This window comes from Talpa europaea (genome assembly GCF_964194135.1).
Source record: "Talpa europaea genome assembly, chromosome: 5".
In the NCBI taxonomy this organism is placed as follows: domain Eukaryota; kingdom Metazoa; phylum Chordata; class Mammalia; order Eulipotyphla; family Talpidae; genus Talpa; species Talpa europaea.
In genome coordinates this window covers 79,541,503-79,566,123 of record NC_140071.1, presented here as the reverse complement: position 1 = coordinate 79,566,123, position 24,621 = coordinate 79,541,503, and positions in this window count along the sequence as shown.

Here is a 24,621-nt window from a genome sequence, read left to right as displayed (position 1 = left end):
TGGCTGGTCTTCCCAGGCCGTCTCCTCCTCTAGGTGAGGTCTCGTCCTCTAGCTCCTGGACCTTGTCCACCTCCTGTGCTGCCATGATGCCTCCATTGTTGTCACAGGCTCTTGGTCTGCTACTCCTCAGTCCCTCCAGAGGTGTTTGGAGGGCTCCATACCCATCTGCATGGATCATCCTGCAGACTATGCCAGTTGTAACACAACAAACCCATACCAGGTAGGTTCATTAATGGTTCTAGCAGCCAAGTTGTCTTCATGCTCTCTGCTGTTCATAGTCACCGTACTCCGTCGCGCTCAGTCACTCTCTGCTGCACTACTCCGTACACTCCACTGCACTCCTCCATCCTCGACACCACACCACCACACTGCACTCTTCTGCACCACCCTTACAAACCCAGTCTCTCACCCACCTACGCATGCCCATAACCTACTCCAGGTGTCCACCATCAGGCACGCATTCAGGGTGGCAGGGATCCACCACTAATCCCAATGGTGGGAGGGCAGAAAAGCCTGATACTTTTTACCTTACCCTGCAGTGCCATACCCGTCTGCATTGAATCATCCTGTCGACTTACGCCAATGTAGTGGCATATGGGCACAGAGCAGTTTTCTGTGATTCTATGCAGATGGTTGAAGGAGAGTCCTGGAGCCTTGGGTGGCTTTTTCAGGCTTTTATTGGAATTTTACCAGATCCACAGCCAGGGAGGTGGGGAGCCTGGCAGGAGTCCCAGCCCCCACTGAATTTTCACTATTTCTGGGCTTTCGGTTGTTCTCTCATGGTCTCTTTCTCTCTCTTCTGCTGGTTCCATTCTGCTCTCTCAATTGTTCTCCTTCTGGTGTTCTCCGTGATGCCTCCCTTATAGCCCCAGTCTCAGCCCAGGTGTACCCACCTACATATGCCCACACCCCACTCCATGTGCCCGCCATCAGGCATGCATTCAGGAACACAAGGATCCATCATCAATCCTAATGGCAGGAGGGCAGGAAAGCCTGACAATCATTTACCCTACAGGTAGCTATGAAAGCTGAGTGTTGGAATGACCACAGACAGAAAACCCTGAGGACTGGGTGATTACCCCCAAAGAGTCCAGAATCGCCAATCCAAGTGTAAGTGCATCTTGGGGGTGGATGTGGTGTATGGCTTGTTACCGAGACCACTGTTGGAGAGGTCCAGGAAACCTGACGGCTCCTGCCTTGTGAAGGCAGATGCCTGAGTGGTTCCCTTTTTGCAAGAACAGTGCCTTTGGCTGCAGAAGTGGTAGATCATCTGCTGCTGCCAGTAATCTTGTCTTTTGCCCCTAGGTTGGTGCCCTGCCTGGACTTATTTGTGTTCTGTTGTATTGTTTCATTGTTATGTATTCACTTGTACTGTTTACTTCTGTGGATCATGGGAGCAGTGTTTATATCCTCCAAGGGAAACTTGTATGTAACTTCTATATAGACTGTATGGCAGAAAACCCTGATGGTGTGGATTGTAAGGTAAGTAATTATCAGGCTTTTCTGCCCTCCCACCTTTAGTATTAATGATGGCTTCCTGTGGTCCTGATGGTGGGCACCTGGAGTTTGGTGTGGGCATGCATAGGTGGGTACACCTGGTCTGCGACTGGGCTTATAATGGTGACATCATAAGGGATGCCAGCAGGGAGAAAGAGCAACAAGGGAGAAGAAGCACTAAAGCAGCAAAATAGAAGTGGAGAAAATGAGAGAACACCAGAGAATCGAAAAAGAGTGAAGATTCAGCTGGGGGCGGGAGGCTTGACAGCCTCCTGGCCCTTGGCAACTCTCCCTGTTGTGTACCTGGTAAAAGCTCAATAGAAGCCTGAAAAGCCACCAAGGGTGTTCTCCAGGAGTCTCCTTTACCCATCTTCTCAGATCATAGAAAACCTGCTGTAGGGTCAGGAAGATCACTGTAGGGTAAAGAAAATGTCAAGCTTTTCTACCCTAAGCCGAGGAGAAGCCACAAGAGAAGCCAACGCTGAGAGAAGGCAGTAGACCCCAGAGTGGAGACCTATTGGGGGCTGGGAGGCCTGCCAGCCTCCTGCCCCCCAGCACCCCAGCCTGCTGTTTACCTGGTAAACCCCAATAAAAGACCTGCAAAAGCCACTGAGGACTCTGACTCCTCCTTTACTCGGTCTGCATGGGATCCTAGAAAACCTGCACCGTGGTCCAGTCCTGCCCTTACAATTGGCGTAGTTGGCAGGATGATCCATGCAGATGGGTATGGAGCCCTCCGAAGACCTGGAGGGACTAAGAAGTAACAGACTGTTTCCCTGTGACAACGCTGGAGGCATCATGGTGGCACAGGAGATGGATGCGGTCCAGGAGCTGCAGGATGAGACCTCATGTGGAGGAGTTACCTGAGAGGACCAGCCAACAACCCCTGAGGCAACAAGAATCATCAGCGAAGATGGGGACCATGATTTGGAGCTCACCAGTGCTGATGCAGGGAGAGGCCAACGGACTTGGACTAATGGAGTTGGACTGATGAACTTGGACTGACAATCCCGCCAGAAGGCAGAGGAACTTTCGCAAATTAATGTTGTTTTGGGACCCTGGGGGAAAATGTTATTGTTTGTACACCCCAGGAGATGGGAATCTGGGGGTGGCCAGTGGGCCTTGATGGCCAAAAGCAACCTGTGTATGCCCAGCAGCTAGGTGGTGGAGAAAAGCCAACTAAGAAGGCAAAAACTGGTGCTGATGCTAAGTTGAGAAGCCCTGAGCGGCTGTTAAGCAGCCTGAGTATGCTGAAGACCTGTGAGTCTCATAAAATCACCTGTGGGTGATGCCCTGCTCATTCTTGAGTGAAGGTGAGGAGATGAGGAACCCGTACTTGGGGGACTGGTGGGGAACATGGCTTGTGGTGGAGCCCAAGCCAAATGTAGAGTTTGGATCCCCGACCCATGTGTTTGTGCAGTGGTGCAGTGAGTTGGCCTGAGTGCAGGGGTCTGCATGTCGCATTGGTGGCTATGAAGGCCAAATGTTGGAGCGACTGCAGACAGAAACCCTGAGGGTTGGCGGTTATCCCCAACAGTATAGAATTGTCAATCCCAGAGTGAGTGCATCCTGTGGGTGGATGTGGTGTGTGGCAGATGCCGTGATGATTTCCCCTTCCTCGTATGAGCAGTGCCTTCGGCAGCAGATTTGGTGGCTCATCTGCTGGTACCAATAATTGTCTTTCGCCACTAGGTTGGGGCCCTGCCTGGACTTATTTGTGTTCTGTTGTATTTTGTTGTTATATTGTAATGTATTTGCTTTTGTGGGCCATGGCTGCTTTATGTTAGCTAAGAAAATTGTATATATGAAGACTATATGGCAGAACACCCTGAGGGGGTGGCCTGTAGGGTAAAGAAAATGTCAGGCTTTTCTGCCCTAAGCCAAGGAGAAGCCGCAAGAGAAGCCGAAGCTGAGAGAAGACCATAGAGCCCAGAGTGGAGACCTGCTGGGGGCTGGGAGGCCTGCCAGCCTACCAGCAATCTAGCCTACCAGCCCCCCAGCACCACTGCCTGCTCTGTAGCTGGTAAACCCCAATAAAAGACCTGCAAAAGCCACTGAGGACTCTGACTCCTCCTTTACCTGGTCTGCATGGGATCCTAGAAAACATGCACCATGGTCCAGTCTTGCCCTTACAACCACAGTGCAGGTTTTCTGATATCCAGCAGATCAGGTAAAGGAGGAGTCAGAGTCCTCAGTGGTTCTGCAGGTTTTCATTGGGATCACCAGGTACACAGCAGGCAGGAGCACTGGGGGGCTGGTAGGCTAGATTGCTGGTAGGCTGGCAGGCCTCCCAGCCCCTAGCAGGTCTTCACTTGGGCTCTCCGGCCTTCTCTCGGCTTCTGCTTCTCTTGCTTCTCTCTCGGCTTCTTCTACTGGTGTCCCTGTGACACCGCCCTTAAAAGCAGTCTTAGCCCAGGTGAATCCCATCTACCTATGCCCACACCCTACTCCAGGTGCCCTCCATCAGGCATGCATTCAGGACCGCAAGGATCCATCATCTATCTTGATGGCAGGAGGGCAGAAAATACTGACATTTTTTCCTTACCCTACACCTGCTGTATGCCTTCCTGCCCCTACAGAATGCAAACTGGCCTTGACTCTCCAGTGCTATAGCAATGAAGAAGAAGGCATTCGCTATATCAACTTCTAGGGTAAGGAATGGACACTCTGAAGGTTTTCTATATTCCAGCAGACTGGGTAAAGGAGGAGTCAGAGTCCTCAGTGGCTTTGCAGGCTTTTATTAGGGTTTACCAGGTACACAGCAGGCAGGGGTACTGGGGGGCCGGTAGGTTGGCAGGCCTCCCAGCCCCCAGCAGGTCTTCACTCTGGGCTCTCTGGCCTTGTCCCGGCTTCTGCTTCTCTTGCTTCTCTCTTGGCTTCTACTGGCATCCCTGTGATGCCGCCATTAAAAAGCACAGTCTTAGCCCAGGTGAATCCCATATACCTATGTCCACATCCTATTCCAGGTGCCCGCCTTCAGGCATGCTTTCAGGACCGCAAGGATCCATCATCTATCTTGATGGCAGGAGGGGAGAAGAAAAGCCTGACATTTTTCCTTACCCTATGGTCTACCCCCTCAGGGTTTTCTGCCATATAGTCTTTATCAGTCTCTATATACAAGTCATAAGCACATGTCTCTTGGCAATATGAACACTGCAGCCATGGCCCACAAGAGTAAATGAAATACATCACAATATAACAACAAAATACAACAGAACACAAATAAGTCCAGACAGGGCCCCAACCTAGTGGCAAAAGACAATTATTGGTACCAGCAGGTGAGCCACCAAATCTGCTGCCGAAGGCACTGCTCATACGAGGGAGGGGAATCACTCAAGGCATCTACTGCAACACACCAGGAGCTGTCAGGCTTCCTGGCCTTCTCTGGCTGTATTCTCGGCTACAAGCCACACACAGCATCCACCCTCAGGATGCACTCACTCCTAGATTGGGGATTCTCTTCTCTTTGGGGGTAATAGCCCAACCTTCAGGGTTTCTGTCTGTGGTCGCTCCAACCCTTGGCTTTCATAGCCACCAATGCAACACACAGACTCTTGCACTCAGGCCAACCCACTGCACAAGCACATGGGTGGGGGATCCTTGGATACAAACTCTACATTCAGCTTGGGCTCCACCCCAAGCCATGTTCCCCATCCGTCCCCCAAGGACGGGTTCCTCAGCTCCTCTCCCTCACTTGAGAACAAACAGGGCATCACCTACAGGTGATTTTACGAGACTCACTGGCTTTCCTCAGCTTACTTAGTGCTTAACAGCCACTCAGGGCTTCCCAAACTTAGCATCAGCACCAGCTTTTGCCTTCTCAGTTGGCTTTTCTCCTCTGCCTAGCTGCTGGGCATACACAGGCTGCTTTTGGCCACAAAGGCCCACTGGCCACCCCCTGATTCCCATCTCCTGGGATGTACAAACAATAGCATTCTCCCCCAGGGTTCCAAAAACTTAAATTGCCAAAGTTCCTCTGCCTTCTGGTGGGATTGTCAGTCCAAGTCCCTCCAAGTCTATTAGGCCTCTCCCTGCCATCAGCACTTTCGAGCTCTGAATCGTGGTCCTCTCTTCACCAATGATTCTTGCTGCCTCTGGGGTCATTGGCTGGTCCTCTCAGGTAACTCCTCCACATGAGGTCTCATCCTGCAGCTCCTGGACCTCTTCCATCTCCTGTGCCGCCATGATGCCTCCAGCGTTGTCACAGGGAAACAGTCTGTTACTCCTTAGTCCCTTCAGGTCTTCGGGGGGCTCCGTACTGTAAAGGGCAGGACAGGACACAGTGCAGGTTTTCTGATCCCATGCAGACAGGGTAAAGGAGGAGTCGGAGTCCTCAGTGGTTTTTTGCAGGTCTTTTATTGGGGTTCACCAGGCATATGGCAGTCAGGGGTGCTGGGGGGCTGGGAGGCTGGCAGGCCTCCCAGCCCCCAGCAAGTCTTCACTCTATCTGGGCTCTCTGGCCTTCGTTCTGCTGCTTCTCGGCTTCTCTTTTGGCTTCTGCTTCGGCTTCTTCTGGCATCTCCGTGACGCTGCCCTTAAAAGCACAGTCTTAGCCCAGGTGTACCCACTCTAGGTGCCCACCATCAGGCATGCATTCAGGATCACAGGGTTCCCTCATCTATCCTGATGGCGGGAGGGCAGAAAAGCCTGATATTTTTCCTTACCCTATAGTCCACCCCCTCAGGGTTTTCTGCCATATAGTCTTTATCAGTCTCTATATACAAATCATAAACACATGTCTCTTGGCAATAGGAACACTGCAGCCATGGCCCACAAAAGTAAATGAAATACATCACAATATAACAAAATACAATGGAACACAAATAAATCCAGGTAGGGCCCCGACCTAGTGCAAAAGACAATTATTGGTACCAGCAGATGAGCCACCAAATCTGCTGCCGAAGGCACTGCTCATATGAGGGAGGGGAATCACTCAAGGCATCTACTGCAACACACCAGGAGCTGTCAGGCTTCCTCGCCTTCTCTGGCTGTAGTCTCGGCTACAAGCCACACACAGCATCCACCCCCAGGATGCACTTGCTTTGGGATTGGCGATTCTGTTACTGTTGGGGGTAATCGCCAACCCTCAGGGTTTCTGTCTGTGGTCACTCCAATCCTCGTCCTTCATAGCCACCAATGTGACTCGCAGACCCCTGCATTCAGGCCAACCCACTGCACAAGCACATGGGTCGTGGATCCAAACTCTACATTCGGCTTGGGCTCCACCCCAAGCCACGTTCCCCACCCGTACCCCAAGGATGGGTTCCTCAGCTCCTCACCCTCACTCAAGAATGAGCAGGGCATCACCCACAGGTGATTTTACGAGACTCACAGGTCTTCAGCATACTCAGGCTGCTTAACAGCCACTCAGGTCTTCTCAGCTTAGCATCAATACCAGCTTTTGCCTTCTCAGTTGGCTTTTCTCCTCCACCTGGCTGCTGGGCATGCACAGGTTGCTTCTGGCATTAAGGCCCACTGGCCACCCCCAGATTCCCATCCCCTGGGGTTTACAAACAAAACTGTTCCACCCCCAGGGTCCCAAAACATATCAACCTGCAAGGTCCTCCGCCTTCTGGCAGGATTGTCAGTCCAAGTTCATCAGTCCATGTCCAGCAGTCGAAGTCTGTTGGCCTCTCCCTGCATCAGCACTGGCAAGCTCTGAATTGTGGTTCTCTCCTCCCGGACGATTCTGATGCCTCAGGGGTCGTTGGCTGGTCCTTTCAGGTGTTGTTGGCTGGTTCTCTTGGGGGTCTCCTTCTCTTCCTCCGGGCGAGGTCTTATCCCGTAGATCCTGGACATTGTCCATCTCCTGGTTTGCCATGGCGCCTCCAGCGTCGTCACAGTCAGTCTTTTACTCCTTAGTCCCTCCAGATCTTTGAAGGGCTCCATACCAGTCTGCATGGATCATCTTGCCGACTTACGCCAATTGTAAAGGGCAGGACAGGACACAGTGCAGGTTTTCTGATCCCATGCAGACCGGGTAAAGGAGGAGTCAGAGTCCTCAGTGGTTTTTTTCAGGTCTTTTACTGGGGTTCACCAGGTATATGGCAGGCAGGGGTGCTGGGGGGCTGGGAGGCTTCACTCTATCTGGGCTCTCTGGCATTCGTTCTGCTGCTTCTTGGCTTCTCTTTAGGCTTCTGCTTCGGCTTCTTCTGGCGTCCCCGTGACGCTGCCCTTAAAACACAGTCTTAGCCCAGGTGTACCCACTCTAGGTGGCCGCCATCAGGCATGCATTCAGGACCACAGGGTTCCCTGATCTATCCTGATGGTGGGAGGGCAGAAAAGCCTGATATTTTTCCTTACCCTACACATACCCATCTGCATTAATCATCTTGTCGATTATGCCCATTGTAGGGTCAGGAATGGACACTGTGCAGGCTTTCTATAATCCAGCAGATTGGGTAAAGGAAGAGTCAAAGTCCTCAGTGGTTTTTTGCAGGCTTTTATTGGGGTTTTCCAGGTACACTGAAGGCAGAGGCACTGGGGGACCGGTAGGCTGACAGGCCTCCCAACCCCCAGCAGGTCTTCACTCTGGGCTCTCCGGCCTTCTCTCGGCTTCTGCTTCTCTTGCTTCTCTCTCGGCTTCTACCGGCATCCCTGTGATGCTGCCCTTAAAAGCACAGTCTTAGCCCAGGTGAATCCCATCTACCTATGCCCACACCCTACTCCAGGTGCCCACCCTCAGGCATGCATTCAAGACCACAAGGATCCATCATCTATCCTGATGGGAGGAGGGCAGAAAAGCCTGACATTTTTCCTTACCCTACACAACTACAAAGTAATAAGTGCCCAATGTGTGGCTCATCTAGATGATCCATCAAGTCTGTCATTGAAGGCACTGCTGCATACAAATGAGGAACCACTTTATAAAAGTCAGAGTAATCTACTTTATACAGAAAATATCATCAGGTTTCCTGGCCTCCAGCTATGGTCTGCAGCCAGAAGCCATGTATTGTAAGATTGGTGACACCTAAACTTTCTACTTGTTTTGGGGTAATTGTCTAATTCCCAGGGGTAGTCACACTTCTGTCACTCTGACACTCTGGTCTCCCTAGCCTCAATATAACAAGGAGACCCCTGAACCAAGGCCAAACCTTGTCATATGGTTTGGGGACCCTTGCCTAGAAATTTCCACATGTGACCTGTGGTCCCTGCCCATCATATGTGGCTGGGCTCCTTGTCCCTAACCCTATTCAAAAGTGAACAGGGCATCCCCCCAGGCCAGGGCCAGCAGCAAATAGTCCTCCGGGTGCAGGGCACATACCTGGAGCATGGAGTCCCCTTCGCAGCAGCCCCTCTTTTCATGGGAGCGATCCTATGTTCCTCTCAAAATATCCTCTCTATCTCTAGAAGTTTCTCTATCTTCTTTGCTGTGCAAATGATTTAACCCAACCCCGGATTCCACAAACATAACAGCCAAGCTGCCAAGGGTTCTCCTGGTTTCTGACAGAACTGTTTATCCATGTCCACCAGGTCCACTTGGCTGTTTTGGAAATATGTTGTGAACTCTGTCATCTGTGGTAGCCCAATCACCTGGATCCCACCCCCTTCCCAGGACCATGGACTGCTATTTCTTCCTCTTCTGTGTCATCACAGGGCAACAAAGAGTCTGGTGTCTCTGGAGTGGCAGGTCAGACTGTCACCACAAAAATAGGAGTCTGGTGTCTCCACTTTAGTGGGTCAGTCTCTATATATCTTCCTCCAGAATCCTCAAATGTTCTCAAAGCTCCCTTGTCTCATCCTACAATTCATGGACCTTGGTCATCATCTGTGTTCCTACAGCATCTTTAATTCTTCCTGCAGCTCCTGGACTTTTGCCACCACCTGTGTTCCCATATCACCTCCAGCATTGTCTTTTACTCTATTTGCAGAGGTCACTTGGCTTGTTCTCTCTCCATCTGTATTGAATCCTGCCAATGTACGCCAAGTGTAGTGTGCGTCCAGTAAACAGGGCAGATAGGTTCATTGTTGATTGGGGCCAATGGAAAATGAATCTTGGAGACTTCAGGAGATTTGACAGGCCTTTAATGCTGAAGCATGGAACCAGACACACAAACACACCAGCAGGCAAGGAGGCAGTCATGAGGGAGGCAAAGGGGATGGGAGGCAGGTCCCAACCAAGCTTCTAGGCCCCCATGAAATCCTCACTCTCTCTTTGGATTTTCCCAACTCTCTCCTCAATCTAATGAAGATCCATCAGCTTCCATACTTATAGGTACACATGTCCCATGCTCTTGCTTCCAAGCACCTTTTGCAATCACAGGGCATCATGTGTAGGCAATGAAATTGAGCAGGAAAAGAAAGCTAATGTGGTGGCCATAAAGTCTGGCAGGAGCAGGGGAAAAAGACCCTGAGTCATTCCATTTTTCTTACAGTGCCAGACTTGTAAGTGGTTCCTTAAATGGGAGGATACTTATGAAGAGATCTCATTTTAATTTATTTACATAATCAAGTAAAAAAAATTGACTCAGAAAATGAATACTATAATCACTATCGTCTCAATCTAAAACAGCGAGTGTTTTTTTTTTAGAAATAGCAAAGATTTTTTTTAAAGATTTATTTATTTGAGCATATAAGAGCTGGGGTACAGGCCAGAAGTGTGGGGGATGAGAGGATTCACCAGAGACAGAGTAGGGACCAGAACAGGCAGATTGACCAAAGTACACTGCTGAGAGGAGTAGCAGACAAGTAGGGAAAGGTCTGCTGTGCCATGTGGGTTGCTCCCTGGCCAGGTATTGAACTCGTGCTGCAGAGGCTGTGGACAGTTTCATAGGTTATGTCTTATCCCCTTGTGCCACGAGGGAGGGCCACAGCAAAAGTGTTTTTCTTGTATTTCCTCCTGCATTTTTTCAAGATTTATTTATTTATGCATACAAGAACTGGGGTATAAGCTGGAAGTGCGGGATGAGGGGCAGTGAGAGGATTCACCAGAGAGAGTGGGGAGCATTACAGGCAGATCTACTGAAATACACTGCTGAAGGGAGCAGTGGGCAAAACAAGAGACGTCTGCTGAACCATGTGGGTTAGGTCCCTGGCTGGCTGGGGATAGAACTCATGCTCCAGTGGCTGGAGATAGCTTGATAGTGCTGTCTTTAATCCCTGCACCACCAGGGAGGCCCCTCCTCCTGTTTTTTTTGTTGTTGTTGTTGTTGTTGTTGTTTGTTTGTTTTTTAATAAATCTTTTATTTTTGACTGTAAAGATTTTCTTTTTTTAAAGATTATTTATGCAAGCACTGGGGTACAGGCCAGAGGGTGAGAGAATTCACCAGAGACAGAGCAGGGAGCAGAACAGGCAGAAGGACCGAAATACACTGCTGAGAGGAGCAGCAGGCGAGACAGGAGAGATCTGCTGCACAATGCGGGAGTCTCCCTGGCTGTCAAGGAATCAAACCCGCACTGCAGAGGCTGCGGACAGCTTCAAAGCTGGCTCAATCCTCTGAGCCACCGGGTCTTATATCCAAATAATTTCTAGTCTTATATCCAGGTAATTTATGTATTTTTAAGTGTATTTTGTGGATGGTGTGATAGTGCCCCTTTTTTTTTTTTTTTGCATGTAGCAGTCCAATTTTTCCAACACCATTTTTTTAGAGGTTTTCCTTGTTCGATTGTATATTCTTCCCTTTTTTGTCATAGGTTAGGTGTTGATATATGTGTGGGTTGTTTTCTGGAGTCTCTGTTACATTGGTTGGTTTGTCTATTTTTGTTCCAATTCCATGTTGTTCCAATTATTATAGCATTATGGTATAGTTTGAAGTCTGAAGTAGTAATACCACCATTTCTTCCCCTTTTTGTCTGGGTACACAGGGGAAGGAACTAATGTCACCACATTTAAAAGACTGAATTATTAAAATAAAAATAAACTTGAATACCAAAGATCCTGACTAAAATAAGAAAGTATAATCTCACTGCTTCTGCCTTCTCAGAGTTTTCCTAACTGTTCAACAAACTTGTTTCTAAAAGTAAAGTTAATGAACAGCTTTAGAAAGGTACTTTTCTTTCTTGAATCCCTTTTCTATTTTGAGAAGTGTGATTTGACCATGTTTGCCTTTTTTTTGTTTTTCTTGAGACTTTTCTTTTAATGTCTTGTGTGGCATGCTCGTTTTATGAGATTTTTTTATGATGTATTAGTAGATACAAGTAATTTAAATTTGATGGTGGACTTTGGCCTTGAGGTAATATTCTGAGTTATTTAATTGTGGGGAATTTGGGTTCCAGGTCTTATCATTTTCACCCAACTCATTATTTTTTCTTGAAATCTTAAGGTTTGGGTAAATTGACTGCCTTCTTAAGATTCTCTTTTGTATTAAAATAAGAATATGCACAGTTAACTGTTACTGCTGAGGAAATCTTGGAAGCCAAAAGCCACAAACATTGGTGGGCATGTGTCAAACATTTAAAAACTATTAGATCATTTGCAAGTTCAAAAGAAATATCACATGTGAGATATAAATTGGTAATGGATTAAGGTAGATTTAGCATCCATCAACCATAAGATGATTTCCATGCAACTTAGAGTACACAATTAAATAAAACATACCCCATACCTCATGGCATATCCTGATAGGTTACAGTTTTGGCTTCTAGATATGCAAAACTGGGCTAAAAACTCTAAATGTGTAAGTAAACTTCTCTTTTGTTTGTTTTAATATGAATGTAAACTACTTTGGATTTTCTAGTTAGAAAATAAGAATGCCTGATGGTTGGTTGGGAAACTTCTAAATTGTTAAATAAACCTGTGGAAATTCAGTGAGCACTAAATCTACATTTTTATTGGAAAATTGGATTAATAAAGAAATAGTAATTATAGAAAAGAAATATAGAGAAATGTCTTAGTTACCCTTTGGGAATTTTAAGATAAGTACAGAAATTAGCCTAAAAATCATGTCTTCACAAAGAACATGCCCTTTTCTCCACAGTTTTTAAAACTGAAGTACCATTGATTTTATACCTTTGTTAATGTTTAGAAATACAGGAACTCTGCCTTCAGATGTACCACATTCACCACAAAAATATCCAGAGTACCTCACCAGAGTCTATTGTGTTCTTTCCGACCATGTTCAATACTCTTCCACTCCTCCTCCCAATCTGGATGTTTTAATTCTATGGTCAGCGTTTAAGCTTGTTTTGTCTGGCCCTTTGTATGTTTTCTCTATATTTAACATGCCCATTATTAATCTTTCTCCATCCAACTTATTTCCCTTAGCATAATCTCTTTCATAGCCATCCATATTGCCAGTAATAACATGAGTTTATCTTTTTTTGATTGCTGCATAATGTTCTATTGTGTGTGTAAAACACATATTCTTGATTCATTCATTTTTTTTGGGGGGGAGGGCATTGATGTTCTTTCCATAGCTTGGTTTTTGTAAATACTATAGCAAAAATCATAATTCCTTTGGAATTAGTGTTCTTGTATTCTTTAGATAGATACCTGTGAGTGTAATTGCTGAGTAATAAGAAAGATCCATTTTTAAGGTTTTTAAAAAAAAAAATCCTTACTACTTTCCATAGGTTTGGGCTGGTCTACTTTCCCAAGAGTATAAGATGGTTCCACATTCTCACCAACACCTGCTTTTTCTACTCATTTTCATAAATGATGTTTTGACTGTTATGAAGTGGTATCTCATTGTGGTTTTGATTTATTTCTCCCAGATGATAAGTGATGATGAACATTTTTTTTAAAGATTTATTTATTTATTTATACAAGCACTGGGTACAGTCAGAAGCACGGGAGGGTGAGAGAATTCACCAGAGCCAGCGCAGGGAACAGAACAGGCAGACTGACAAAATACACTGCTGGGGGGAGCAGCGAGCACAGCAGGTGAGGTCTGACGCGCTATGTGGGACCATCGCCGGAGGCCAGGGATTAAACCAGCACTGCAGAGGCTGCGGGCAGCTTTACAGCCCAGCACTCAACCACTGCGCTAGCAAGGGAGGCCCGATGATGAACATTTTTTCACATGTCTGTTAGCCATCTGTATGGCTTCTTTTGAGAAGTGCCTATTTAACTCTTCTGCAGCTCTTTGATTTGGTTCTTTGTTTTCTTTCTGCTCCTTTGTATGAGTTCTTTATTGATCTTCAATATTAGCCCCTTTTTCAGATGTATGGTATACAGACATTTTCTGCCATTCAATAGGGTTTCTTCAATTTAGTTATGTTTCTTTCACCATGCAGAAAAATTTTAGTTTGATATAGTCCAATTGTTCATACTGATTTTTGCTTTCTCTGCTGTTGGTGACAAAAGAAAAAAGACATCAATGAAGCTGTAATGTTAGGTGTTTTGCAAATATTTTATTTAATGTACTTTAAAGTTTCAGATATTACATCTGCATATTTTATCCACTTTGACTTTTATGTATAGTGTGAGAGAGTGCTCTAATTTTATTCTTCTATATGTGGTTATCTAGTTTCCACAACACATTTTATTGAAGAGAGTTTTCCTTTTACATTGTATATTCTTAGAAACTTTGCCATAGAGTCACTATCCATGTAGGTGAGGGTTTATTTCTGGGCTCTCAATTATATTTAATCTGTCTGTGATCATGACTTTATAGTATAGGTAAAATGTAAGCCTCCATTTTTTCCTTTCATGGAAGGATTTCTTTGACTTTTTGTGGATTTATATGAATTTCAGTTATGTTTCTTCCATTTCTTTAAAAAATGTCATTGGAGTGCCTCCCTGGTAGTGCAGTGGGTTGAGCGCCAAGCTGTGAAGCTGTCCTCAGCCTCTGCAGTGCTGGTTTGATTCCTGCTGGCTGGCAAGAATCCCACATGGCATGGCAGACCTCTCCTGTCGAGACCACTGCTCCCCTCAGCAATGTATTTTTGTCATCTGCCTGTTCTGCTCCCTGCTGTCTCTGGTGAATCCTCTCACCCTCCCATGCCTCTGGCCTGTACCCCAGCTCTTGTATAAAAATAAATAAATCTTAAAAAAATGCCGTTGGAATTTTCATTGGCGTTATAGTGAATCTGTATGTTGCTTTGGGTAGGATGGACATTTTTACAAAGCTGATTTTTCCAATCAATGTTCAGGAAAACCTTTCCATTTTGTTGTGTCTTCTATTTCTTTTAACAATGTATTGTAGTTTCCTTTATATAGGTCTTTGTCTCCACTGTTAGGCTTATTTGTAAAAATTTAATTGTTTTATATGTGGGATGGTTTTCTTAATTTCTCCTAGCACATCATTTATATATAGTAAGACAACTGTAAACAATTTTCTGAAGTGTTTTTTTTTTATATGTTTTTCAATGGATTCTTTATTGTTCTCTATGTATCAATATATTTTCATGCCAAACGTGATAGCTTTATGTCCTCTTTCCTGATATGGACTCCATTTATATATTTACCTTCCTTAATTGCTCTTTGAGAGGACATCTAATACTATATTGAATAGCAATGGGGAAAGTGGGCATCTTTATAATGTACCAGATAATAGTGGAAATGCTTTCACAATTGAGAATTATTTAAGGTGTGTGTTTGTCATATGTGTGTTTTATTATACTGATATATTTTTCGTTTATCCCCAGATTTCATCAGATATGGATATTGATTCTTATTAAATATTATTTTAACACCTATTGATAAGTTCATTTGTTTGTCCATCTTTATTTGTGTTGATGTATATTGCATTGACTTTTATAATGAGTCATCCTTGTTTCTTGGTTTAAATCTCCATTGTTTATGGTGTATAGTCTGGTTAATGCACTGTTGGATTCAGTTTGAGTGTTTTTGCATTTGTGTTCATTTTGGCCTTATAAAATATGTTTGGGGGTACTTCAAGCATATTTTGAAGACTTTGAGAATGATGGTTACTATTTTATATTTGAAAGTTTGGTAAAACTCACTAATGACTTTAGCGTGGGTTTGATCCTGGCCATCTGGTGAGAATCCCACATGGTGAGGCAGAACTTTCCTGTCTCGCCCACTGCTTCCCTCAGCAGTGTATTTTGTCAGTCTGCCTATTCTGCTCCCCACTCTGTCTCTGGTGGGTCCTCTCACCAAATAAATGTCACTAAATAAATGCTTGAGTAATCTTTTCTTATCTGAATTGCCTTGGTGTATTTGCAACATCTCTCATTTGTGACCCAATTTATTGCTGTTTTCGCAGACTTTTCTTAGTGATTCTAGCTAGAGGTTTATATATTTTTGTTTATTTTCTTCAAAGAGTCAACTTTGGATTTCATTTATCTTTTGGACTGCCTTCTTTATTTTTATTTCATTTATTTTTCCTCTAATTTTCATTATTTGCCTCATTCTGCAAACATTTGGTTTTGTTTCTGCTTTTTCTTGTTCTTCATGATGGGATATAAAGTTATTTATTTACGTTCTTATATCTTGATGTGGACCTGTGTTATTACATATTCCCTCTTATATTCCTTCTACTACTTTTTGTAGTTTCTCATATGTTCTGAGAGGATGTGTGTTCATTGTCATTTGCTTTGTGGGTTTTTCCTCTTTTTCATCATTAATAACATAGTTTCCCAGTAGTTTTTTCTTCAGCTCAACATATTTTTCTTCAATCCCCTACTTTATTTTTGTATTTGTAGTTTCTTACCTTCTGGGTCACAGAAGATGCTTGGTATGATGTCAATGTTGATACTTTGTTGATACTTTTCTTGCAATCCAGTATGTGATAAATCATGGAAAATGTCAAATGTGCACTTAAGAAAAATGTATATCTGATTTTGGGGGGTACAAGGTCTATCAATGTCTATTAAATCTCTGTAATCTAATTATTGTTTTACAGTGAATATGTCCCCATTCTTTTTCTTTCTCTTTGAGATCAATTCATGTAAGTGGAATGTTGAAGTTTCCTATTACTAATGTGTATTTTCCAGTGCTATTGTTTTCAGAGTTGATGGTATTTGCCTGTTATATTTGGGTGCTCCTTCCTTGATGAATATACATTGATAAGTGTCATGTCTCTGTCTCTTGTTAGCTTGATTAACTTGAAATCTATTTTGTTTGATATAATTATGTCTCTCCACACATTTGGACTCCATTCACTGGTAGAATTTTTTTCCCAACACTTTACTTTGAGTCTATGTTTAATTTTGGAGCTCCTAGAGAAAGCAGACAGTTGAATTCTGTTTCCTAATCCAACCAGATACACTGTTCTTTTAAATGGTGAGTTTAGATCACATGTATTTAGAGAGATTTTTCATATTCAAAAGTCTGTTGTCCCCATTTTATCATTAAAGTTGTGGTTTTATCTCTATTTTTGTTCTCTTATTTATAGGTATTATTCTCATTGGGTAATATATTATAGTTTCTTTTAGTATTTCTTAAAGGAGGGGTCTAGTGTTTGCCCACTTCTTGTATTTTAGTTTGTTTGAGAAAGGCTTTATTTCTACTTCATAAGAACAGCATTGTAGGATAGAGTATATTTTGTTAGTATTTTTATCTTTAAGTTTTTCAATCACATCATTCCATTCTCTCCTTGTCCACAGTGTTTCTGCAGAGAAGTCCAATTGTAGGCTAATCAAGAGTTCTTTATATATTATCTTCTTTTTTCCCCTTTACCAATCTCAATATTTTTCTTTGTTTTGCAATTTGGAAATTTCACTACTATATGTCTTGGTGTAGGGCCATTTTACTGATTTATATATTTAGGGCCTTCTCTAGTTTCTGGATTTTTCCCTATCCTATTTCTTTAAATAAGTGCTCTCTTCCTTTCTCTCTCTTCATCTTCTGGGATATCATTTATTCTTATATTAAATTTCCTTGTGGAGTTACATAAATCTTAAAATGGTTCTTTATTTTAAATTTTTTGCTTCATTTCTCTTTTTCTTCTTCTACCATGCTTCTTTGTGTAGTCATATCTTCAAGTACACTGATTCAATACACTCCTGCAATTGTTTTACACTAATACAATAGCTTTCCACACTGTTTTGCAACTCTTCTATTGATCTTTTGATGACCTGAAATTCCTTTTTTTTAATTTTGTGTACAATTTTTAATCTTGTGTTCATTGAATTTTTTTTTCCTCCTCAGGATGCCTATTTCTTTTTCTGAACATTCTTGTATATTTTTAACCTAGTTTTCTTGTTTTCTCTGTCATCTTCAAATTTATTTGGCATGGCAAGTTTGAATCCTATATTTGTTGGAAAAAGAGATCTTCCATGTCTTTGGGATTGGGTTCTAGATATTTGTTTTCTTTCTGAGATGTAATGTTCACCTGAATACTCATATGTCCATTTGTTGTTTTTCTGTCTCTTCAATCTTTCTTTCAGGTTATGCTACAGTGGGTGGGGCTTCCACTTGGCATGTTTGTGCCCCATAAATAGGACCAAGTGTTTTTCTTCTATTTTTTAAAGATTTACTTTTATTTCTTTATGCATACAAGAACTGGGGTGTAGGATAGTGTTGTGGGTGTGACAGGATTCACCATAGATAGAGTGGGGAGCAGAACAGGCAGATCTACTGAAATGCACTGCTGAGGGAAGCAACAGGTAAATCAGGAAAGTTCTGCTGCACCATGTGGGTCAGCTCCCTGGTCAAGGATTGAATTCATGCTGCAGCGGCTTTTGATAGCTTGATAGCACTGAGACTTTAACCCCTGCACCAACATGGAGGGCTGGACCAAGAATTTTTCAGTGGGTCTATGATCACTGGTTCATGGTGGTGTGTTTTGGCATTGATTGGGGTTTTGTTCCATCACCTATACACTGGGCCATAATTTCAGTGTCCTTCCTAGCAAGAATGGCAGTCATTGTTGACTCAGCTGGTCCTGGTCTTGGGATCTTGCCTAGGGCACTTTCACTCACTCTCATTTGCTTGACGTGGGGCCCTTAGAAATGGGATTAGGAATTTCTGATGTCTGGTAGAGTCTTGGGCCCTTTGGTCCAGGGCTCGGGGCGTGAACCAACTTTTGGGCATAGGATACAGGGCTCTTACTAGTAGGACAAGGTTTTGATGATTTCCAACAAGCTAATAGTGAAAACTGACTTGAGGAGAAGTTTTATTTATTTGTTTGTTTGTTTGTTTGTTTGTTTATTTTAGTAGCTGCTTAGGATTAATAAACAACAAAATATAAATAAGAGATTTCAATCTATCTCCTCTCTTGGAATCCTCGTGTACCATTACTAGTCTATCTTTTATGTTCATATAAATAAAATTAATGGATTAATGAGATCATGTATTAGAATTGGTTTTATCCTTTTTCTGCAACTGCTGTTTTGCCAATTGTATATATATGTGTATATATATATATGTATATATACACATATGTGTATATATACATATATATACATATATACATAGATATAAAATATCAGTACATATATGTGATGCAAATACAAATATAGTGGAAATATACTTTCAATATACTCCACTTTTGGTATCCCTCCCAGTTAACACTTCATAATATATTCATAGTATGACAGATTAACAAGCTGGTGGCCTGTACAAAGTAAGACATAGTTATTTAATGTATTTTCAGTCATCGCTCCTCTTAGCACTATGCTCTGTCTTAGCAGAAATCAAATTATATTTTCTCAGGGGTTTCTTTCTAATTAAGTTATAAGTTTATTTGAAGTTTTAAGTTCAGTTGAAGTTCCTGATAAACACAATTGAGATTTTTTTCAGTAATAAAATATGAATATTTTTATTTCATACACTATACCTAAAATTTGATGTAAATTCCCTCTTTTTTTACCTTTTTGGCTTAACAAATATCCATTACAAAATAAAATCTTTATACTACATATTCCATATATTGAGACGAAATATACATTAAGTCTTGGTAAAAAAATAATAATAATATTACAGGGTTAGTGTTCTTAGATTCTACCTTCCAGAAGTAGGCTTGGTCTTAATATGGCTGAACTGAAACAAGAACTTTATTCTATTCAAGATCTAGTGGCAATCCTTGGGAAGGAGATCTGACTTTTATTTCATTATATTTTGAATGGAATTGACTGTAGATATTTTAATTGTAATTAAATTGATAGGTAAATGGGACACATTCTAACATATAAATCTAAACTTCAATATTATAGAAGATTTCATTGCCATGGAAGCATATTTTTAAATGCTTTTGCATGGAAAAAGCAGTGGTAGTGCCGCACTGTGCAGCTGTCTGCAGCCTCTGCACTGCCTGTTCGATCCCTGCCTGCCGGTAAGAATCCCACATGGTGTGGCAGACCTCTCCTGTTAAGCCCACTGTTCCCCTCAGCAGTGTATTTCTGTCATCTCCCTGTTCTGCTCCCCAGTCTTTCTCTGGTGGATGCTCTCACCCTCCCGTGCCTCTGGCCTGTACCCCAGCTCTTGTATAAAAAATCTTTTAAAAAATGCTTTTGAATGAACTGATTAACCTAACATTACTGGTTACTATGAAAGTTTGACAAATTAGACTACATCTGCCAGAACTTTGGTGGCATGGGGAAAAAAATCTGATGTACATTATTGTTCCCACTTTATTTGGAGTCAAAGAGCCATTATTAGATATGCAGCAGTCATGTTTGGGTCCAGCCATTTTAGTGAACTCTGTGAATTGTTCCTCTCAAGTTTCGGGAAAAGACTTTAATTTTTTTTTAAAGATTTATTTATTTATGCATATAAGAACGGGGGTACATGCCAGAGGTGCAGGATGTGAGAAGATTCACTAGAGACAGAGTAGGAAGCAGAACAGGCAGACTGACTGAAATACACTGCTGAGGGGAACAGCAGGCAAGGCAGGAGAGGTCTGCTGTGCCATATGGGTAGCTACCTTGGTGACCAGGGATCAAACTCATGTTGCAGAGGCTACAGAAAGCTTCATAGTGCTGTGCTTAACTCCTTGTGTCACCAGGAAGGCCCAAGACAGTTTATTTTCAATCAATCCAAATCAAAAAGATTTGTTGAACAAACTTTAAATGTTAATTTGGGACATCATAAATAAGTATTAGAAAAAATTAAGATTCAGGGTGAGTGTTATTCTGAAAGAGAATATCCTCTCCCTTATATGGTCCACAAGGATCCTAGCACAAGGGATGACATTATTGAATATGCGCATGGAAAATAGAAGAGATTTTAAAGTATTCTTGCACAGCCTCAGTAGAAGAACATGAGTCTTTGTGTATAACACAAAGATAATGAAAAAGGTCCCATCTGGGCCTCCCTGGTAGCACTTGGAGTTAAGCACAGTGCTGTGAAGCTGTCCATAGCCTCTGCAGTATGAGTTTAATCCCCTGTGGCCAGGGAGCTACCCTCATAGAGCAGCAGATCTCTCCTGACTCACCTGCTGCTCCCCTCAGCAGTTTACTTCAGTCTATCTGCCTGTTCTGTTCCCTGCTCTATCTCTGGTGAATCCTCTCACCCTCCACACCTCTGACCTGCACCCCAGTTCTTGTATGCATAAATAAATCAATCTTTAAAAATTATAAAAAAAAAAAGAAATTAATGGACCCCCAGGAATCTGCTAGGTATGAGCCTGCCATTAATTACCTGCCATTAATTACCCAGTGCAGGGCATTTCACTGGCCGTGATAAATATTTATTTCCCTAATACAGATTTCCCATTCTTTTTCTTTTATTTTGGTTGAGATATCATTCCCAGAATGTCTGGGAATAGTGAAGGCTCCCCTCTCTGTCTCTTTAAACACTCATTTGGAGGGAAATATACACTCCTATGTTCATTGCTTCATGATTTCTAATAACCAAATTATGGAAAGAACTTATGCGCCCCAAAACAGATGAGTGTTTCAGGAAAATGAAATATATATGTACAATGAAACACTACTCAGCTATTGAAAAAAGATAAACACTTGCCATTTGCAACAACATAGACAAATTTGAGAGGATAATGTAAGTAATTCAGAATAAGAAAGGCAAATACCAGATGGTATCACATATGAGTGGAATATAGAGAAACATAACAAAAGGATCAGATAAAGCCAAACCAATAACAATGCCTAAAAAACAGACGATTGAAGTGAGTCTACTAGGTGAAGAGGGACAAGAAAAAAATAAGAAGGGATCACAATTGACTATGTTGGTGGGACTATGGGTGTACAATTCTATGGCATTTATTACAGTCATAATGTTGTAAAACTATCACAACTATATAGTTCCAGAACACTCACATCACCCCAAACAGAAATTATATAACCATTAGTCACAAACAATACCTTTCTGTCCACACAACTAGTAACCACTAATTTTCTTCCTATGTGTACAAATTTTCCTATTGTGAATATTTAAACTTTTACTAAGCATAGTGTTTTTTGAAGTATCTTTCCATTATATGGCATACATCAGCACTTCATTCCTTTTTATACCTAGAAACATAGTAACAGTGTCATATGGGAATTCTGTGTTGAGCTCATTGAAAAACTGCCAAACTGTTCTATATCCTGTACCATTTTTCATACTAAAAATAATATATGAATATTTCATTTTCTCCATATCCTCTAAATACTTGTTATTTTATCATCATCATTATTATTATTATTGTTAAATGGTATCACATTCTGTTTTTATTATTGTTGTTGTTGTTGCTGTTGTTGTTGTGAAATTATCACATTCTGTTTTGATTTGCATTTCCCAGATGACAAATAATGAGAATCTTTTCATGTGGTCCTTATCAGCTATATGTCTTCTTTAGAGAAGTTTCCTCAAGTATTTCACTCATTATTTATTTGTCTCTGTTTGTTTTCCTATACTATATGTCTTTTCTATATTCTGTATACCAGACCCATTTCATATTGAATATGCAAATATCTTCTTAATTTGTGTGTTGACTTTTCACTTTCTTGGTAGTATCTTTTAGTGCATATATGTTGACTTTGACCAAGTCTAATTTATCTATCTGTATTTTGTTTTGCCTTTGTTGCTTTTATTTTTAATGTTATATCCATGAAATCATTGTTAAATCCAAGGTCATGAAGATTTACTTGTGTTTTCTTCTAAGATTTTAAAATTTTAGCTCTAATATTTAGGTTTTTATTCTATTTGGACTTGATTTTTTTATATAGTATGAAAAAATCGCATAGTTTCATCTACATGTGTGTGGATATTCAATTGTCCTAGAATAATTTGTTAAAGACAATTTTCTTTAACAATTTTCCATACTCTTTTTGATTCTATCCCTTTATAGTATGATTTTATATTTAGAAATATGCATGGGGCCTCCCCGGTGGTGCAGCGGGTTGAACACAGGGATGTGAAGCTGTTTGCAGCCTCTGCAGTGCCCGTTTGTTCCCCGTGGGCCAGCGAGAATCCCACATGGCTCCTGGCAGGCCCGCTGCTCCCCTCAGCAGTGTATTTTGGTCATCTGCCTGTTCTGTTCCCCCACTCTGTCTCTGGTGAATCCTCTCGCCCTCCCTTGCCTCTGGCCTGTACCCCAGCTCTTGTATAAAAATAAACATTTTTTAAGATATATTTATTTATTTATACAAGCACTGGGTACAGTCAGAAGTGCGGGAGGGTGAGAGAATTCACCCAAGCCAGAGCGGGGAACAGAACAGGCAAACTGAAAAAATACACTGCTGAGGGGAGCAGCGGAGTGACAGTAGAAGTCTGTTACGCCATGTGGGACCCTCGCTGGTGGGCGGGGATACAACCAGCACTGTAGAGGCTGCAGGCAGCTTCACAACCGAGCACTCAACCACTGTGCCACCAGGGGAGGTCCAAAAAAAAAAATTTAAAAGTTTAAAAAAAAGAAATATGTGTGTTCCAATTTTCTTATTTTCCAAGATTGTTTTGGCTATTTGTGACCTCTTGCAATTCTCTCATTATTTTTATGATCTTCTCTTTCATCCCTTCAAGAAAAAAAAAAATCATGGATTTTGAGAGAGATTGAATTAATCTGTATGTTGCTTAGGGTAACGTTTCTATTTTAACAATATTATATGTACAATTCCAAAATAATGTGTCTTTTCATTTATTAGGTCTTGTTCAATATATGTATTATTAAGGATTGTATATTTAATATAATATTTGATACATTTAATTAAATAATCTATTTAATATACAATATAAATATATTTTATATTTGCATGCATTTGTGTGTGTATATTTTTATATATATACATATACATATATATATAGAGAGAGAGAGAGAGAGAAAGAGAGAGAGAGGCAATCATTGCTTATACTGTTGGTATTTTGGAAGTTTAGGATTGTCCCCTTCCAGTATTGTAACCATATTGCTCCCATCACTAAAGCACCCATAGTCTACCACCAAAGTCCATGTGTTCCCTTCACACTTCGTAAATTCCTCTACTCTTTCCCTACACCTCAGAATGTCTCAGTTTTATAGTCTGCTTTTATTTTTTTTTAAATATTTATTTATTTATACAAGAACTGGGGTACAGTCATAAGCACAGGAGAGTGAGAGAATTCACCAGAGACACAGCAGGGAACAGAACAGGCAGACAGACCGAAGACACTGCTATGGAGAGCAGCGGGAGAGGCAGGAGAGGTCTCCCGCACCATATGGGTTTCTCCCTGGATGGCTTGGAATCGAATCTGTGCTGCAGAGGCTGAGGACAGCTTCACGGTGCAGCGCTCAACCCACTGTGCCACTGGTGAAGCCCTATAGGCTGCTGTTATTTATTTATTTATTTATTTGTTTGTTTGTTTGTTTATTTATTTTGGGGGGTGGGACCCTCTCTGGTGGCCAGGGAACGAACCAGCGCTGCAAAGGCTGCGTGCAGCCTCACAGCCCAGCGCTCAACCTCGGTGCTACCAAGGGGAGGCCCTATCGTCTGCTTTTAATTGCTATTTTTTTAGTTTGATTTTATCTGACCTTTTGTCTGTTTTCTGAATATTCCACATTGAAGTGAAACTATCTGATATTTGTCTTTCTCCTTCTGATTTATTTCACTTAGCACAATCACTTCCAGCTCCATCTGTATTACCACAAATGGTACGAGTTTATCTTTACTGATAGCTGTAAGATATTCCATTGTGTATACATACTCTTTTTGATCCACTGAAGAAGGACCGGCATTTAGTCTGTTTCCAAAGTTATATGATATTTTTAACAATGTTTTGGAATTTTTCATTGGAAATTTTTATAACTCCTTACTTGAATTTATTCCTATTTCATTTTTTTATATTATTATAAATGATATTGCTTTCTTCTCTTCCTTTTTGGATTATTTATTGGTAGTGTATAGAAACATGGCTGCAACTTTGAT